Source organism: Maniola jurtina, chromosome 23, assembly GCF_905333055.1.
Source record: "Maniola jurtina chromosome 23, ilManJurt1.1, whole genome shotgun sequence".
NCBI lineage: Eukaryota > Metazoa > Arthropoda > Insecta > Lepidoptera > Nymphalidae > Maniola > Maniola jurtina.
The window spans coordinates 1,331,008-1,351,861 of NC_060051.1; the positions used below are offsets into that span (position 1 = coordinate 1,331,008).

The window sequence follows — 20,854 nt, forward strand, 5'->3', positions numbered from 1 at the left end:
TGAAATTTTGCGGCATATTCTAGAAACTAATATCTGTGCCTGTGGTGTTTCAGATTTTTCTAAAAATATGTAGTTTTAAAATTACAGGGGCTCAAAGATTTGTATGTGAATTTTTAAGACCGCGTAACTTTGAAACCGAATATTTTAACGGAAATCTGGAAAACCACAGGCATGGATATTAGTTTCCGGAACATTTCTACAAAATTCCATTGAGTATGATTGGTTAGTATTCCAATGAGAGACGAACTTAGTTTGTATGGAGCGAGTGACGGAGAGACCCCTTTTCCTCGATTGGTTATTTTTTAAGTAGGTAGGTTACTATAGTTGCAACGGTACGCTGAATTTTACAATTTAACTTCTAAAGCTTATTTTGCGGTCACTACCCATATTATAAATGCGAAAGTGCGAAAGGTTTGTTGTTCAATCACATCGCAACGTAGCAACGGTTCGATTTACGGGTGTAGGTAGTTAAAAGCCCTTTACTCACGACACTACGGCAGGGCGGATTTAGGACGCGATCGCCACGATCTAAAAAAATCGGATGCATTATATGCTCCTGGTCGATCTAGGATCCTCCCCATTTTTAAGGTTCCGTACCTCAAAAGGGAAAACGGAACCCTTATAGGATCACTTTGTTGTCTGTTAGTCCGTCTGTCTGTCTGTCCGTCCGTCCGTCGTGTCTATCAAGAAACCTATAGGGTACCCGTTGACCTAGAATCATGAAATTTGGCAGGTAGGTAGGTATTATAGCACAAGTACAGGAATAAATCTGAAAACCGCGAATTTATGGTTACATCATTTAAAAAAAAAATTGTTTCAATTTTCAAAGTAAGATAACTATACCAAGTGGGGTAGCATATAAAAGGGCTTTACCTGTACATTCTAAAACATATTTTTATTTATTTTTATGTATAATAGTTTTTGATTTATCGTGCAAAATGTTGGAAAAATTACCTGAGCACGGAACCCTCACTGCGCGAGTCTAACTCGCACTTGGCCGGTTTTTTCACACTAAATCGACCCTACCACCAGTGTCGTGTGTACAGGCATCATTTACGAGTTTATTAATATGGCTAATCATTACCTTATTTTTTATTTTATTTTTAAGTATATAGGTATGTTTTGCGTATTTCCGTTTATCTTTTGGTATACAAAAGCATATTTCATCCATTTCACCTTTAGTTGAAGAAAATTGAGGAGCTTTCATAATAATAATATTATCCACCATTTTTAATTAATGATGACGTCAGTCGTCACATAGGTAACCTACCCGATTTTCTTTACCGAATCTTCTTATAGGACTGCACAAACAAGAGACTTTTTGTCCTCGGAGGACAAACATGGATTACTGCATCGCATAATCCACACGAGGATGGAGATGGTTATTATAAAATAACACGGCGCAACGCTGCCGTAGTTAAAGATGATGGGCTTTTGTCCTTCGCGGACAATTGTCCCTCGTCTGTGCTGGCCCTATGACTCAAAACCACTATTAAATTATTCCAGACAGCGTACCGTTAGCATATTAATATTATAAAATATGAATATTACTTAGGTACTATAAGTTCTTCGGTTTTGAACCTCTAGCTTAAAAGTTCTTTGTTATTTTACAAAAGAAAAGAAATAAAATAAATTGTATATAACGATGTTTTGTCTATTATTTTCTATCTATCCCTTTTTAGGGTACTGTAACAAGATAGTCAAAAAGGAACCCTTAGAGATATGTGACTTTGTCCGTCCGTCAATTACTTCTGCTTATTTCGGTTGGTAGCTACTTATAAGTACTTAATAACAAGTGTAAATTAAAAATTTATAACACCCCCGACAAGTGAAGGTTACAGTAACTAGAAAAGAGCTGATAACTTTCAAACGGCTGAACCGTTTTTCTTGGATTATAGCTAAGAACACTCGATCAAGCCGCCTTTCAAACATAAAATAAATAAATTAAAATCAGTTCATTAGTTTAGGAGCTACGATGCCACAGACAGATACACATGTCAAACTTATTACACGTCTCTTTTTGGGTCGGGAGTTAATGAAATAGTGCTTGCCGAACTTTTCTTTTTTCAACCCAGTATCGAACTCTGGACCTCTTTTAGACCGCTAAAACTACTCTAGCTTTTTCGAGACAGATTTAGTGCAAAATAGAAAAGATTTAATAATGCGAAAATTCTATGAAAATTAAAAAGCAGTTTTTGTACAAAATCAAGAAGATTATTTATTTTGCAACCCTTGCTTTTAATTTCAACACAAAATACCAGAGAAAATAAAAATAATGATCTTCAAACAAATGCGCCATCTATTGTCGAGGTATAAAACTATTTCAAATATTATTGCCACCTACCGGAAAAGCTAGAAACGACGTGAGAAAATTTAGTTGTTCCACCCGTTTCCACTAGGAGAAAGGAGTTTAAAACGTAATTATGTCATTTTATCATAGATGGCGTTAGTATTATTCAAACCCAACAGTACTTAGTTAGGGCCTAGACAAATTGACATTCTATTAGCGATGTCGCTAGTAGTAAAGTGCAAAAATGGCACTTTTTCTAGTAAGGTTCTAAAAGTTACCTACTGCCAAATGACAAAAAAGCATGAATTTGACCATACAATACACGGCAATACACGGGGCTGCAATTGCTTGTACAGTACAGTATGGCATATTATTGTAAATTGAACTCCTTGAAAAGAGCAACCGCCGAGTTTCTTGCTGGTTCTTCTCGGTAGGAACGGCATTCCGAACCAGTGGTAGATTATTTAGACGATTCAAAAGCACTTGTAAAAGTTTAATTGAATAAAAATATTTAGAACTAGAGGATGCCCGCGAGTTCGTCCGCGTGGATTTAGGTTTTTAAAGATCCCGTGGGAACTGTTTGATTTTCCGGGATAAAAAGTTGCCTGTGTCAATTACAGGGACGCAAGCTACATCGGTACCAAATTTCATACAAATCGCTTAAGCGGATGGGTTTTTGGGAATCCCGTGGGAACTCTTTGATTTTCCGGCATAAAAAGTATCCTATGTCCCCGGGATATAAGCTAACCCTGTACAAATTTCGTCAGAATCGGTTAAACTGTTGGGCCGTGAAAAGGGAGCAGACAGACAGAGAGACTGACAGAAAGACAGACAGACCGACACACACTTTCGCATTTATAAATTAGCCAACCAAACCAACCAACCAAAATTAGCGCTGAGGCTATGAGGTTGTAACGTCATTTGTGCTTTAAGATAATTGAAATGTGAAAAAAAAAAAAAAAAAGCAAAAAATGGTTACTGAACCGAAATTAGCGCTGAGGCTATGAGGTTCTGATGATCACTTATGTGTTTTCAATTGTCTTGTAATTCATGTGTCAACGTCAAGGCTAAAATGAGCGCCGAGGCTCTGAGGCTGAACCAAAATTAGCGCTGAGGCTATGAGGTTCTGACGTTATCACTTATGTGTTCCAAGATAATTGAAATGTGTTTACGTGAAGGCTATGAGTTAACGTGAAAGCTAATATGGGTGTCGAGGCCCTGAGGCTATGAGATTCTTAACGTGATAAGAGTGTTGAGGAACCATTTTTGATTTCGAAATTATAAGGGTTTATGTGTGTGTGATGTTGGTTTACTAATTTATGCACTTTATTGCAGAGAAAAAGGACGAGAGTAGGCGCAGGGACGCGCCTATGATCAGTATGGCCGTATCGGCGCAATAATGAGACACGTAATTCATAGATCGAATGACGAGTAGAATCCTCAATGACGCATCGTACGTCGTCGACGTTTCCGAACCCCACCGCCACGATAGTATTTAAAAGCGAAGCGGTCCAGCGGAGCGGCATTCTATTATCGACAGTCGAAGTGATAACACGTTGAATTCGTCTACCTTTTTAATTTATTCGGTTTAGTTTGACAGTTAATTGTAACTTTGGTTTAAATGTTGAGTTTCTTAACTTCTTTCAAATTTGTTCGTTTAAGTTTGACGGTTAAATGTAATTTCGGTTAAAATATTGTAAATCGAATCTTATTGTAAATCAAATCTTTGAAAAGAGCAACCGCTGAGTTTCTTGCTGGTTCTTCTCGGCAGGAAAGGCGTTCCGAACCAGTGGTAGATTCATTTGATGATTCAAAAGTATTTGTAAAGGTTTATTTGGATAAAAGTAATATTAAAGATGGTTAAAAGTTTGATAATAAACTGTGATGAATAATAACAATGGCGCGAGTTTTATTGGAGCTAGTTCTCCTACTCTTACATATTAGTATGGATTTGGATTTGAAAATATTTCTTTGTTGTTCTTACCATGTTCTTACGAGTTCATGCTTCAAGACTACGTACAACTAGTAGGTAAAAAATAATAATACTTTACCGTGTTGTTGTGACCTTACTTAGTAATTTCTTAGACCTCGGGAAAGTAAAGTTCAGAATTACTGAAGCGTGCAGCCCTCGCAGGTGTAGACCTTCCCTCCGAAGGGTCACTTGGCGAGGGTGGACTTTTTACTTCATACCTGTCTGTCGTGTCTTAGTTGTGAGACTATGGGAAAACTATAACGTTTTAAGTGAGAATATCCGAAAAAGTTCTACAAAAATACAAACCTTTTTTAGGGTTCCGTACCTCAAAAGGAAAAACGGAACCCTTATAGGAACACTATTTTGTCTGTCTGTCCGTCTGAAGAATCTGAAGCCCATAGGTAGATATTTTAACATAGATTTTATTTGATTATTATTGATTGGTTGCCTGGAGGAGATCGCTAGGCCGCTAAATTTTACCCACCTGCCTATATTTTGTTTAACTTTGAATGTTTTTTTTTCTGTATTAATTTTGTGGTGTACAAAAAAGTATATTCATTCATTCATTCATACATATAACTGAAAATTTAGAGGTGCGTGCCTGGGATACAACCCCGAACTGCCCGAATAGAGGAGGCCGACATCCTTACCATCAAACTATTAAGAGGGGTCTCTCCGTCATTCGCTCCATACAAACGTAGTTCGTCTCTCATTGAAATACTAATCAATCATACTCAATGGAATTTTGTAGAAACGTACCGAGAACTAATATCTATGCCTGTGGTTTTCCAGATTTCCGTTAAAATATTCCCTTTTCAAAGTTAGGCGGTCTTAAAAATTCACATACAAATCTTTGAGACCCTGTAATTTTAAAACTACATATTTTTACAAAAATCTAAAACACCACAGGCGCAGATATTAGTTTCTAGAATATGTGTGCAAAATTTCACGGACTTTGGTTGCTTAATATTCAAATGAAATTGGAACTACGATTGTATGGAGTAAGTGACAGAGAGAGCCCTGATAATGTACACATCGTAACATACCTAGAGCACTTAGTTCCTGAATAATGAGTAAGTCATAAAAACCTATGCATAATTATTTAATTGTGTATGTATCTAGGTACGTACACTAATTATATCAGTATGCATAGGTATAGGTAGGTGTATCATAGGTTCATTCGGCCGTTACTTAATTCATTTACATTACAAGTTTCAATTCTAGTTATTATACTTTTCCTTACAATGTAGCTAAATACCTAAATAGTGCCTAGTACCTTTTTACTTTATTATATTTTTGTTGAAATTCAAATTCAAAATATTTTTATTCAATTAGACAAGTTCTTTTGAATCGTCAAAAGCATCTATCACTGGTTCGGAATGCCTTTGCTACCGAGAAGAACCAGCAAGAAACTCGGCGGTTGCTCTTTTCAAAGATTTGATATACAATATTATGCCATGTATAAAAGCAATTGAAGTCCTGCGCATTGCTGGAGCGAATTGCAGGTCAAATCCACGCTTTTTTATCATTTACATAATCTTCGAGATAGTGTAATATGCTTTTCTCAGGAGCATATTTTTAATAGATTTTTTGAACCTGTGTAAAGGCAAGTCCAAAATTGGCTGAGGAATTTTGTTATAAAAGATTATACCGGCTATACCCATTCCTACAAATGACTTTTGGACCTTCTGTACAGCAATAGAAATAATAATAAAAGTATTATCTTTAAGGCAAAGTCAAAGTCAAAATCATTTATTCAAAGTAATTGTACTCCTTTTGACGGTCAAAATTGTTTTTGTACGATATAGTGGTTACAATTAATTACGTAACTTAAAACTAAAGCTACGAGGGTTCCAAACGCGCCCAAGTCTGAGAAGAGCCCACAACAAACTCAGCCGGGTGTTCTTTTTTTATTATCACCACTTTACAGGCTTTATGATTATAACAGGCGAACAGGAAACGAAAGGTAAGGTAGGTATACAAGTAGGTACCTAATCGCAACATCAGAAAGTTTTAAGCTATAAAACAATCTTGGTGCTTAACTGTTAAACGCACACACGTGTAACTCGTGTGCATGCGCACGCGCACATGTGTGCAGTAATTGTGGAGAGAATAAAAAAATCGCGCTAAGTGTGCCTTACTTGTGCGGTGAGGAGAGCACAGGCGCAGGCGCTGGGTACGTCCGTATGAGTTTTTTTTAACTTTTTATCAATAACTAGCTTGTACCCACGACTTCGTCGATGTAATATTACCTATAGTACCTTAAATCTCTGGTCTGGTGGGAGGCTTCGGCTGTGGCTAGTTACTACCCTATCGGTAAAGCCGTGCCGCCAAGCGATTTTGCGGACTGCCGCACTATGAGGGTGGCTGAGGCGGGGGAGAAGATGGCTGCAGTTCTTACTGATCTTCATCGCTGGCCCCTTAATATGTCAATTAACAGGAGCAAATATTCAATCAGCCTGTTTACGTCCACAGCTGGACATAGGCCGTCCCAAGAGCGCGCCACCAAACACGATCCTCCGCCTTTCTCATCCACCCACTTCCCGCTATCTTCTTAAGGTCGTCAGTCCAGCACGTTGGAGGTCATCCCACACTGAATTTGCTGATACGTGATATCCAATCCAGAACACGTCTGCCACAGCGGTAATGAGTTCTTCAGCTGGCTAATTCTTTGAGCTAAGTCAGTCACTCTGGTTCTTCTACGGATTTCCTCATTAGGATTTTGTTTACAGAGAGATTTGCAATATTACTATTACGAGCAAATATTATTTTCTTGCAATTTCTTCGTGTAACGATGGTACCTCCTGCGGCTGTACATAGCGGGCGCGTTCCGGGCGGCCACAGTTGGCCGGCAGAGCGAGAAGTTCATCTCCGACGTAATTGATAAATAAGCGGCGCGTGCGCAGGGGGTCAACAACTTGTACACTGTGAACGCTTTACACACAAGAAAGCTCACCTAAGTAACTAGGTACCTGTAAAAGGCATTTTCTTGGTAAACGCATCCCATCTTAGGCCACTTCATAATTTTCTATCAGGTGTGATTGTGGTCAAGCGCTTGCCTATAATTAATTAAACTAAAATCATAACCTTTCCTTTTGGCTTTGCCGCAGTCGGGTAAAAAAGGTATCGCTACCCATATTTATCATCCCACGGCACTTGACAGGTACAACTATTTGCACCGATGCATGAGAGATCTCGAAGCCCCCCAATAAGCGCTGAGGGTGGCGACCGAGGCGGTTTAGTAGGTACCTACCTGTTTATCCAGGACATCGGGTACTTTAAGAGGATTTCCCTCCCGTTAACAAAAGGTACAACCCTTTGTAGGTCCTGGCATTCTCCACAGTCTCATTCAATTTATTGTCTATCACCTAGTGGGGAGTCTCCCAACGCTGCGATTTACATCTTTCACCATTTTATCATCTTGAGAACCCAACGTCTATCAGTTTTTTAGGGTTCCATAAATCGATGGTTCCGTACCTCATACTTATTTTGTTGGGCAACAAAGATTTTAACGAAAAGTCAAGTTTTTTAGGGTTCCGTATTACAAAAAAAAAAACGGAACCCTTATAGGATCCCTTTATTGTCTGTCTGCATGACGTGAATTTGTGGCTACATCACAAAAATAATGGACCTAGAGAATCATGTTTGGCATGAAGGCACAAGTAAAGGAAAAAATCCGAAAACCGTGAATTTGTGTTTAGGTACATCACAAAAAAAATGTGTTCATGATTAGTATTTTCATTTTTCAAAGTAAGATAACTATACCAAGTGGGGTATCACATGAAAGGGCTTTACCTGTACATTCTAAAACAGATTTTTATTCATTTTTATGCATTATAGTCTTTGATTTATCGTGCAAAATGTCGAAAAAATACTAGAGTATGGAATCCTCGGTGCGGGAGTCTGACTCGCACTTGGCCAGTTTTTTGAATTATGTGTCCTGCCTATTGCCACGACTCAGCTTCGCAACCCGTTGAGCTATGTCGGTTGTACTTAGGAGTATTAGTTAAGGTAAATCATTAATTTATAATCACCATAAACAGGGTTAACCATACGCTCTAACCATAAAAAAGCTCAGAATCACATAGCGAAAGCTATGCTAGGACTTTTGAAAATCATTGAGTTTGATTGTCTGTTACCAATTATAAGGAAACCCAACTACATCCGTAAGTAAGGTAATAAGAAATTTCTAGAACATTAATTTCAATGAATATAAAAATTAACATAAAAGTACTAAATAACGTCACACTCATATCCTAGGCAATGTTTATAATACTTAGGTACAGTTCTAATGACACGGCAAGACATATTACAGTCATTTCTAGATGCCTATCGCATCATAATGTCAAGTGTAATACCTATAGCATAGCATCCATCATAATAATATGTGCCAGAAATTTCCGTTAAACCATATAACACACGCACACACACATACACCACTTATTCATGTGTGTTAACTTGTAACGTCTGCCTGTGTGTGTATCGACTCGTGCGCCGATTATAAACATAAGAACATAAGAGGTTATGCTATCCTTTTCTGGCTCGGGTGGAAAAGTGCAGTTTTCTCGCTCGCACGTACGGGTCATGTTAATTAGTGGACTGTATGGTCCGTCCCGCTGACCAATGTGCTGTTGTGATTTTCATTTAATATTGTAGAGAATGAGTTTTGTAGAAATATTGTTTTATGTTACGAGTAGGTTTTTGCAGCGGTTTTACTTGCTTTACTCATCCAAACTTAATATTATAAATGCGAAAGTGTGTCTGTCTGTCTGCTACGTTTTCACGGCCCAACCGCTAAACCGATTTTAATGAAATTTGGTACAGACTTAGGATACATCCCGGGGAAGGACATAGGCTACTTTTTATCCTGGAAAAATAAAGATTTCCTACGGGGTTTAAACAACCGAAATCCACGCGGGCGAAGCTGCGGGCATCCTCTAGTACCTAAGCAATAATTGTTAAAACTGTAACGACATATTATAGTAGGTACGTACATAGCCTTTTCGTAATTAGAATCTCTATTTACCATATTCCTAACTAGGATCTTGTCTTGATCTTATTTTAATAAAAAACCAATCAAGTGCGAATCAGACTCGCGCACTGAGGGTTCCGTACTCGGGTGATTTTTTGGCATTTTGCACGATAAATCAAAACTTATGCATAAAAATAAATAAAAATCTGTTTATGTTGTACAGGTAAAGCCCTTTCATAATACGATACCCCACTTGGTATAGTTAGTTACCTAACTTTGAAAATTGAAAATGGTCCCACATCATTGTAACTTCTGTTGCTCGAGCTATGGCATCACCGCGGTCATTCAAATTCAAAATATTTTTATTCAATTAAACTTTTACAAGTGCTTTTGAATCGTCAAAATAATCTACTACTGATTCGGAATGCCGTTCCTACCGAGAAGAACCAGCAAGAAACTCGGCGGTTGCTCTTTTCAAATATTCAATGTACAATAATATGTCATTGGCTTCCTTTAAAACCCGCTCTTGGACAATAATGGTCAATGGGACCCATCATTCACTCAATGACGGGTGGTTATCGTTAGTTCGGGAGTTACTGAGGTACGCGGAGAGCATTGAATGAACAGGGTCATTCAGTGCCCTCAGCGTATATTCAAAATCCATTATTGTGTCATTTGTTTTAATTTTTCGTATTTTGTCTGTTTTGTGTTTGTATAATAATTTATCATTAATCATCTAGTTAGTGTGAATGGCACTGCCGTTCCAATTAGATATTTAAAAAAAAAAAACCGGCCAAGTGCGAGTCAGACTCGCGCACTGAGGGTTCCGTACTCGGGTATTTTTTCCAACATTTTGCATGATAAATCAAAAATTATTATACATAAAAATAAATAAAAATCCGTTTTGGAATGTACAGGTAAAGCCCTTTCATATGATACCCCAGTTGGTATAAGTAGTTCTTTTACTTACATTGAAAATTAAAACACATTTTAATTGTTTATAAACGATGTAACCACAAATTCGCGGTTTTCAGATTTATTCCTGTACTTGTGCTTTAAGACCTACCTACCTGCCAAATTTCATGATTCTAGGTCAACGGGAAGTACCCTATAGGTTTCTTGACAGACACGATGGACGGACGGACGGACAGACAGACAGACAGACAGCAAAGTGGTCCTATAAGGTTTCCGTTTTTCCTTCTGAGGTACTGAACCCTAAAAATAAAAAAATGATGATGATGATGATGTATAGGTACATCATAAGCATAACAAGTAGATGATAAGAATCTTCAATTACTTAGACATAAATAAAAGAATAGTTCACTTGTAGTGGGCCACAAAAACCGCATCAAAACAGGCACAGTAGTTGGTAATGTACTCTCCCCCTATCCGTGGACAAGTCTTGTATAATTTCTTCGGCGAGTGTCGGCCGTTAGAACGGTTGTGCTTTCTTCGTCGCGCTCCGCCGCCTGCGCTGCTAGTGATGTACTTGCTACCTAGTCAGTTTCATCGATGTCGATAACCGCACCACAGTTGCTGTGTCCTGTTGCGGCAATCAGACACAGTCGCCAGTGTTGTTGTGTCCGGTTGCGCCGATTGGATAGTCTCCGGTAACCGGTTGCTATTTCTGAAGAAGAGAAGACGTCGAAGATCTTTGCTGGTTTTTTTATTTACTATAGGCAAGCGCTTGACCACAATCACATTTGATGGAAAGTGAGTGGTCTAAGATGGGACGCGTTTACCTAGAAGGTGCCTATTCACTCTTGTTTTAAATATACCTGGATTGTAATTGGTAGGAAACACTGTTGTTTGAATCGGGCACCGAGTGCAAATCATTCGTTTACGCAGCTCAGTACAAAATTTATCAATATTGTTTGTCTTCAACTGACGACTTTAAGTTTCATTTACCGACACCGAACACTTTTTTTACCAGCAACGAGTATATGTCAAGTGGAAACAACTGGACACAAAAAATGTTTACGTCTGCGCCGGAAGTGGCTGATTTCATACTGGTAATAAAGAAATCAAAATAATTAATTGGTAGCTTGTGTCCGACACAAGACACGAAAGTGTCTACGTTTGCGCAGCGCCTTATTGTAATGTTTTTTTTTAACTTTTTTTGTAAATGTTGTTTTCATTTATAAATGGCAACTACATTTAGTAATATGTGGATAAGTATTTTTTTAATGTATGAGTGTAAGTATCCGTAAGTAAAACTAACAAATGAAAATAAAAAACAAATGAAAACTAATAATACTTAGCTAAAACATCGATATCTATAGTCAAGTAAGTGTGGGGTACATCACTAACGTCCTGCAGCGGAAGTGCGATAATTGTGGCGCGTCTTCCCCTCACTACTCCTGCTGGTACACTTGGAAACGAATTTATGAACAAACTATATTATTATTAAGACTTTATCATTGTCTCTACCAATAGACTAGTCTGGCGGGAGGCTTCGGCCGTGGCTAGTTACCACCCCACCGGCAAAGCTGTGCCGCCAAGCGATTTAGCGTTCCGATACGATGCCGTGTAGAAACCGATCAAGGGTAGTTATTCAGCAAACTAGACCACCTGTAAGGTGAGGGATTTATTGTAAATAGCTTTGTAAATAATAACGATTATTAGTATACATCAAATGGATAAAAAAAGATTTCTTCTTTTTCGATTTTCTTAGAGCTTTTATGATAGCTGCCCTAATGGCTTTGCTCATTGCTGGGATCTACGTTTAAACAAACCCCACTTGTAAAATCTAAAGGACCCAGTGCTTTGAGCTAAATTAGTTCATTTTGACCCAACTACATAAATAATAATAGTAAAACAATGATTTTAAATTGCTTTCTTTCCAAGATAAAAAGTTATAATTCGAAAATGCTTGGTTGCGAAATTACATTAGGAAGGAACGCGTTGAAGTCTTTTGCATGGGAGCATTATTGTATTAGTATAATAATTTGATTTGTAGGCAAATAATAATGATTAGTAGCTTTGTGGTATTGTATTTATATTTAGAGATAGAAAAATGATTTTTAATTTGATTTTTTTTTTAGATAAACTGAAATTTTAAGCTATGTAGGTTTATGCAGTGTGGAAACTTTTATTAGTAAAGTAAAGAAATAAGTACATAATTATGACTTGTCTCTGCTATACCTACTCTTAATAAAACTCTCTCTTATTAAACTAAGGAAGAAAAAAGTATGTTCATTATATAAAACACAACTCAATATTTTCAAAACTCAATTTGGTATGTAGTATATCCTATAGGATTTCTTAAAAATATTTGTGTTGGTATTTTTGTTGTCATGTTCTTTTCTTCGATTTTTCAAACAGATGAAGTTATTCTTATAGCTCAGAATACATAATAGTAAAGAAAACTCTACTATACTATTATGTTATAGGATAGTACAGTTTTCTTATAGGTAGGGTGTAAGTGGTCTATTGCTAATTTTTTCGAAGCTCTTACGAAACTAAGTAAAAAATCGAGACTTATATTTCCATCTTTGACTGAATCATCTTTGAGTGAGGTGATGAATCACTTACCGTCAGACAGAACAGACCAAGTCAAGCGAAAATCTGTCAACAATAACAAAAACTCTTACGTTACAACCTAACCATTCTCTAACGAATCCATAGACTACATAAACTTACAATTAAATTAGTTAAGTATTACAAATAAATTGCAAGACCCAGCTAAAATAGTTACAGCACCAACGTGGCACCAACCGTGGTCAATATTGCACCATTACAATTGTAATTAGACGAAACAAAAAAACCAGGAGAGTAAAAAAAGATGGTACTGGCAGGTGGAAATAGTGTCGTCTCTACTTCGCACGTGCAGTCTTTGTATTGTTGTCTCGCTCAACCGGAAGAGTTGGTGAATAAATTGTAACGGCTCGATGTTGTAACTGACTTTTGTGAGCAGCTGTTGTCAAAGTTTTCTGAACGGCATCTATTATATTGTTCACTCTAAAAAACAAAATGATCGCTGCCACCAAAATTTTCTGAGAAATGGCTAAGAAAAGTTTGACGGCAGCGATTATTTGAGTGTCGATTCTTATGTATTTCTCTAAACAAAAGCAAATTTAGAAGAGCATCTTTTGCTTTTAAATAATGCTAAAAAAGGTCGATAAATGAATTTCAAACAAGTGTAAATTAAAAATTTACGACACCCCCGACAAGTGAAGTGAAACGGCTGAACTGATTTTCTTGGATTATAGCTAAGAACACTCTCGATCAAGCCGCCTTTCAAACAAAAAAAAAACTAAATTAAAAGCGGTTCATTCGTTTAGGAGCTACGATGACACAAACAGATACACAGATACACAGATATACACGGCAAACACCCCTCTTTTTGGGTCGGGGGTTAGTTAGAGATTCAAAATTTTAGTCTTATAAGTCTTTAAGTGACACACTTTTGCATTTATATATTTTATAATTATCTATACTACTATTTTAAATGGCAAAGTGTTTTATTTGTTCTTCCTTCACGGCCGAACTAAGCAACCAATCGATTTGATTTTTGGCATAGTGATAGTTGAAAGGTCGTTACTAACAAAGGATGGGTTTCATCCCGGAAAATCAACGAGTTCCCGCGGGATTTTTAAAAATCTTAATCCACGCGAATGAAGTCACGGGCATCAGCTAGTAATATTACTATATTAGTATGCATTTAAATTTAATTAGTGTATGATTAATACTAGAAATATAAATAGTTTTCAACCATTAAAAAATGACCGTTTAATTAATTAAAGTCACTTTGAGAAGCACTGACTCTATAACAAAGAGAGCTGGCGGCGCACGCGCACAGTTTTAACACCAGATTTTTTTAAGATAACCATTTCCTACATTATTTTAAAAAGCGGTTTGCATTTTTAATTTTATTTTCAAGTTTTTTTTTTCAAAAAGTAAAGTGATATACCTATACAAAAGGAAAGTTGTCATCTATACTAATATATAAAGAGGTAAAGTTTGTCAGTTTGTTTGTAAGAAGTAATCTCTGGAACTACAAAACCGATTTTGAAAATTCTTTCACCAGTAGTAAGCTACGTTATTCCTGAATGACAGGCTGTATTTTATTTTCAAAATAAAAATTGAGATCTCTGCAAAAATTGTAATAAGCTACGCAATGAGTGCAAATCAGGGACGGGTCTTGAGTCACACTTAATATTATAAAGGCGAAAGTTTGTGTGTATGTGTGTGCGTGTGTATGTTTGTTACTCCCTCACGCAAAAACTACTGGACGGATTTGGCTGAGATAGATAATATCCTGGATTAGCACATAGGCTACTTTTTATCCCGGAAAATCAAAGAGTTCCCACGGGATTTCAAAAACCTAAATCCACGCGGGCGAAGTCTCGGGCATCGGCTAGTATTTTATAAAACACATATCTTTTACAAAAAAAAAAAAAATAGTCACCACATCCAAAGGTCTATATCTGAGCTCAATCCGCTTTCCCTATCATCATCATCCAACCCGTTGCTGGCTCACTACTGAGCACGGGTCTCCTCTCAGAATGAGAAGGGTTTGGCCATACTGTACCACGCTGGCCAAGTGCGGATTGGCAGACTTCACATACCTTTGAGAACATTTTGGAGAACTCTTAGGCATGCAGGTTTCCTCACAATATTTTCCTTCGCCGTTAAAGCAAGAGATAGCTGATAGGCAGTGGCGTGCAACTCATAGAGGTATAGAAGTACTGCCTACCCTAGTTGTAATAAATCAACACTTATTTTCCATTATGACCTGCCAGAAAATAAGTTCATACCTTAATGCTTACCCTGGCTTTAAACCTGTGCACGCCACTGCTGATAGGTATTAATTGCTTGCTCCGAAAAGTTGGAGGTGCGTGCCTGGGATCGAACCTCAGGGCCCTGACCCCCTGGCCTGCTCCATACTAATTTATCCATACTAACAAAGTATCTCAATGATGAGATACTTGTTACATTGATAATATTGTAATTTTTACCATCTGAAAAAGCAACTGCCGTGTTTCTTACCGGCTCTTCTCAGTAGAATTTGTTTTCTGAAGCGAAGACTGAGCGGGCTAGATAGTTTCTATAAAATAATGTAAAATACTAACGAAATCCCGTGGATTAATTAGGTTTTTAAAAAAATCTGAAGGAACTTTTTGATTTTCCGGAACAAAAAGTAGTCTAGGTAGGTATGACTCTATACCAAACGTCAAAATCGATGAAGCGGAATTGCTGTGAAAAGGTAACCGACACACAGACACACATTAATAATATTAGTATGGATAGTTAGTATGGATTAGTTTGGATTTTGTAGTAATGAGCAGTTTTAAAAATTTTAATTAAAGAAATGCCGTCACGGTTTGATAGTTAGAACGTCATAACTCATAGAGTCATAACCAAGCGGCTACTAGTTAATACCTAAAGTTAGTCTCAAAAATAAGTATTTGATATGCTCGCTATCAAAATAAGGAGGTACATGTTATGCTCGCTATCTAGATATACTAATATTATAAAAAGGTAAAGTTTGTAAGTTGTAGGAAATAATCTCTAGAACTACTGAACCGATTTTGAAAATTCTTTCACCAGTAGAAAACTACATTATTTCTTAAGTGACCTAGGGTATATTTTATTTTCAAAAACATTAGAGATCCCTACGAAAATTGTAATAGTAGTAAAACACTTATTTAAAACTAGCTGACGCCCGCGACTTCGTCCGCGTGGACTCAGGTTTTTCGAAATCCCGTGGGAACTTTTTGATTTTCCGGTATAAAAAGTAGCCTATGTGCTAATCCAGGATACTATCTATCTCTATTCCGAATTTCAGCCAAATCCGTCCAGTGGTTTTTGCGTGAAGGAGTAACAAACATACACACACACACACACACACACATACAAACTTTCGCTTTTATAATATTAGTGTGATTGGTACACTATTTCATATATTTTTTTTAATTTATAGCGATTCCCGGCAGGAGAATTTCTTAATTCTAAATTTTCTGTAATCTGGTCCGGCGGGAGGTTTCGGCCGTGGCTATTTACCACCCTACCGGTAAAGCCGTGCCGCCAAGCGATTTAGCGTTCTGGTAACCGTGGAGAAACAAAAGAACTATGGGTTTAACAAAAAACTGCCATATTGGTATGCCATTTTAGATTACAGCGTCATTTACCACCAGGTGAGATTGCAGTCAAGGGCTAACTAGTATGAATTTAAAATAAAATAAAAATAAACACCTTCTTTTTTAAGAACCCTAAAAAAAGGTATTTTTTAGCCGATGGCAGCCGAAGCCGAAGACGAAGGCTCGATCGGAAACTAAAATTGATTATACCACGAAACCTCGACCGTGGATAATGACGACTGTATCCACTGTGTAAAAGTGGAGCGAGGAAAGTACTGCTTTGTACGTACTCCGAGTAAAAGGTGTCATTTCGTTTTATGCAAACTATAGATTATTTGCTTAGTAGGTTAGAGGTTTTTATTGTTTTATCGAACTTAATAGGCTTCTAGCTTATTAGAGGCAAGAAAGAGGTACTTTGATCAGCATTAGTTGCTACCTGTATCACCCCATCGCCCGACCAGGTATCTGGTAGAGTAGTATTTGGTAACTAGCCATGGCCGAAGCTACCCACCGAACCAAACTCAATCCTCTATAGAAATTATATGAATTTACTACCGATATAAATGTAGGTAGGTGCATTATAGCTTTGAAATTCATAAATTTCTCCAAATCAAAATCAATTACCTATTCAAATAAGGTACTACCTATTGTACACATTTTGATAGAATTGTTAGATTTGTAAGATGATAATAGTGGTGATATTTAACTAACTTAAAACTTGTAACTTAAAACTAAAGCTATGAGGGTTCCAAACGCGCCCAGGTCTAAGAAGAGCCCACAACAAACACAGCTGGGTATTCTTTTTACTATCACCACTTCATAAACCTCCTCCTCCTGCCAAGAATTGACTCGTCCAGGCCTGGTGGGGATTCTGGACTTGTCCACAAAGCTTAAAAACCCCTAATAACAAGTGTAAATTGAAAATTTATAACACCCCTGACAAGTGAAGGTTACAGTAACTAGAAAAAAGCTGATAACTTTCAAATGGCTGAACCGATTTTCTTGGATGATAGCTAAGAACACTCGATCAAGCCACCTTTCAAACAAAAAAAACTAAATTAAAATCGGTTCATTCGTTTAGGCGCTACGATGCCACAGACAGATACACAGATACACACGCCAAACTTATAACACCCCTCTTTTTGGGTCGGGGGTTAAAAAGGTTTTGGTCGGAGCAATACCTAATACTGTTTGGTGTTTCCTCTGAAATCACACAAACTCGAAAAAAACAATTAATTGAAGAGTCTCCGTCAACGCAATCACGAACCTAAACTTAATGGCGCTTTTCCGCCGTCAAAATTATATGCCTTTTATATAAGAACTCCTTACATAAGTGTGTGTATATGTGGTATACATGATTTACATGGTCACACTGTTGCAGGCTGCGCGGGAGTCGCCTGGTTCCAGTCAACCGCATTTGAGTCTTGGACGTCGACGCGAGCGGACGTTATAGCCCGCGGGCATAATAAACTGTAAAAAAAACCTTATAGTGCCTGTGTTACAGTGGTTTTACTTGTGGACAATTTTGTGTACATTTCTAGTTTATTAGTTTCGGTTATTCTAGTTGCGTGGTTCTTGAGGTATGTTTGTTTCTTTAGTAATGCATTTTTTCAGGCGACTGATTGGTTTATAATGTGCTCATATTTTACGGTTGCAAAGCCAAGTTTTCACAATGAAAATTCGATGTTTTGTGGAGACTTTCACGGTGTGTTTCTATTGAAATTTGGTAAGAAATGCTTCTACATCGAGTAAAAAAAGTTTTCTACTACATGTAGAGCCTCAAGTTGGCTAACTTTACCTGATATACTTACCTAGATATTCGTTTATCATTTTTTACTTAAAATGTAGAGACCCGATTTCTCTCTACCGAGTTAAACGTGAACCATTAGTTCTTATAAGAAAATAAAGGCATTATTTCGCGACTTCATTCACGTGGATTTAATTTTTAAAATCCCATAGGAACTGTTTACTTTTCCGGGATACAAAAAAGCATAATATATCCATTTCCGGGATAATATAAGCTATATCCGTATCAAGTTTCGTCAAAATCAGTTAAACGGAAAAGCTTTCAAAAGGTAACAAACAGACAGACAAACACATTTCGCATTTATAATATTAATAGTATTAGGATTTTCATTTACTTACTTGGAAAGTTCAAACATTGTTGGAACGATACCTAGATATTATGAAAGATATTTTTTTCTTTTAGGTAAATAGGTACCTAACTCTATGTCACTATACCTATGCACTAATCTACCTATTTAATAACCACTACATACACACATAGGTACTTAGTAATTGAGTTATTTCCACAGAATTTTCTGACTAACAGAACTGATTTTCATGTGTTCTTATAAGAAATTTTCATTGTTGCTTGTTTTAGTGGAAACTAATTAGAATAATTTATGTATTATGTGCCTTTTAGCTAATTACCATTTATATTCAAACAAAATGGCTGTGGTAGTCAAACGGAACCCTAAAAACTTGCTGTTGCCAGCTAGACTTTTATCCTTTAGGACTAATGAAAGAGTTCCCACGGGATTTTTCAAACCTAATTCCACGCGGACAAAGTCGCGGGCATCAGTTAATTAGTGTATAAATCGATTTACTCTAAATCTTGGAGACTGTTATTGTAATATAATGAACCCTTGATCTAACTTTAAGTAAACCTTTCAACTTAAATCGACAAGGTTCCCAGACACCCCCTGTTATAACAAAAAGCCAGTAGGCTTCAACTCAGTCAGCCGGCTATTCTTTACAAATAATATTATAAACTATCTCTCAAGATTTATTACAAAGTACTTATCTAAGATATAACTGAAAAATTATTATTATCAATGTAATAAGACGTGCGTGTAGCGACGGCAGTTTATTTTTTATGATAGCAAGTTGTTTAACTTTCCAATTTTCGCTAGAAATATGAAATCACACATACAGTCATACCTAAATCATAATGCACAATTTGATAATTTAAAAGAGCTTATAAAGTTTTAAGAATAACCGATAAAATAAGCACTAAGTATAACTTAGTAATTTATAAATGTCATTTGCTTTAACGATGAAGGAAAACATCTTCAGGAAAGTGCATGCTATTTTTTTATTCAGATACAAGTTAGCCCTTGACTGCAGTCTCAACTGGTGGTAAGTGATGATGCAGTCTAAGGTTGAAATCTATAAAGCGGACTTTGACTTTGCTTAGATTTAAGTTTCAGTTAAAACGAGACAGATTTATGCCAGCGGTATAACACGGCTGTCTCGTTTTACCTAATAGCCACTTAAGAGGGGTCTCTCCGTCACTCGCTTCATACAAACGTAGTTCCAATTTCATTTGAATACTATGCAACCAAAGTCCATGAAATTTTGCAGAAATATTCTAGAAACTAATATCTGTGTTCGTGGTTTTCCAGATTTCTGTTAAAATATTCGGTTTCAAAGTTACGCGGTCTTAAAAATTTACATACAAATCTTTGAGCCCCTGTAATTTTAAAACTATATATTTTTAGAAAAATCTAAAACACCACAGACACAGATATTAGTTTCTAGAATATTTCTGTATAATTTCATGGACTGTGGTTGCTTAATATTCAAATGAAATTGGAACTACGATTGTATGGAGTAAGTGACGGAGAGAGCCCTGTTAAGAAATTTATAAATATTTGTTTCACGATGAAGGATAACATCTTCAGGAAACCTGCATGCCCGACAGTTCTTTATAATTTTCGTGTTCAAGTGTTTTAAGTGGTCAAAGTTTAACGCTAACCGTAACGTAACTTTAACCGCCTGTCATTCAACTGTCCCTTAGTCAAATCAAATGACAAAATATCGAACATGAAAGTAAAGAATAGTATCAAAACGGTTGCATAAAAGATGAAATAAGTAAAAAATGAATAACCAATAGGTACCTGAATAGTTTGTGCTATTAAGATACCTACATTATAACGAGTCGATAAAGATAAGTGCTTCTGTCGGCATGCTTATTGTCTGCGCTCCATATTAGTTTTTATGCATATTTTTACAGTCACTATGACATTAAGAGGGGTCTCTCCGTCACTCGCTCCATACAAACGTAGTTCCAATTTCATTTGAATATTAAGCAACCAAAGTCCATGAAATGCAGAAATATTCTAGAAACTAATATCTGTGTCTGTGGTTTTCCAGAATTCTGTTAAAATATTCGGTTTCAAAGTTACGCGGTCTTAAAAATTTATATACAAATCTTTGAGCCCCTATAATTTTAAAACTACATATTTTTAGAAAAATTAAAACACCACAACCATAGATATTAGTTTTTAGAATAGTCTGCAAAACATGGACTTTGGCTGCTTAATATTCAAATGAAATTGGAAATACGATAGTATGGAGTGAGTGACGGAGAGAGCCCTGTTATAATTAACATCAATTAATAATCAAATTAATAATCATCATTAGTTCAACATCCCAGGACCGCCTGGCCTTACTTATTTTCTGATTAAACAAAATGTGTTGGATAGAGTAGTGTTAGAGTTTTTAACCGACTTGAAAAAAAGGAGGAGGTTCTC

At 36.7% G+C, this 20,854-nt stretch overlaps 1 protein-coding gene across 1 annotated transcript in view; it reads left to right on the top strand.

Annotated features, from left to right (window-relative positions):
• Positions 1-17,749: 17,749 nt before the first annotated feature.
• The window catches only part of LOC123877438 (paired box protein Pax-5), a 105,588-nt gene continuing 102,483 nt past the window's right edge, over positions 17,750-20,854 (top strand). Inside the window, exon 1 of the mRNA XM_045924239.1 lies at positions 17,750-17,896. The gene's annotated coding sequence lies outside the window, so the exon portion shown is untranslated. The remainder of the gene's footprint in view (positions 17,897-20,854) is intronic.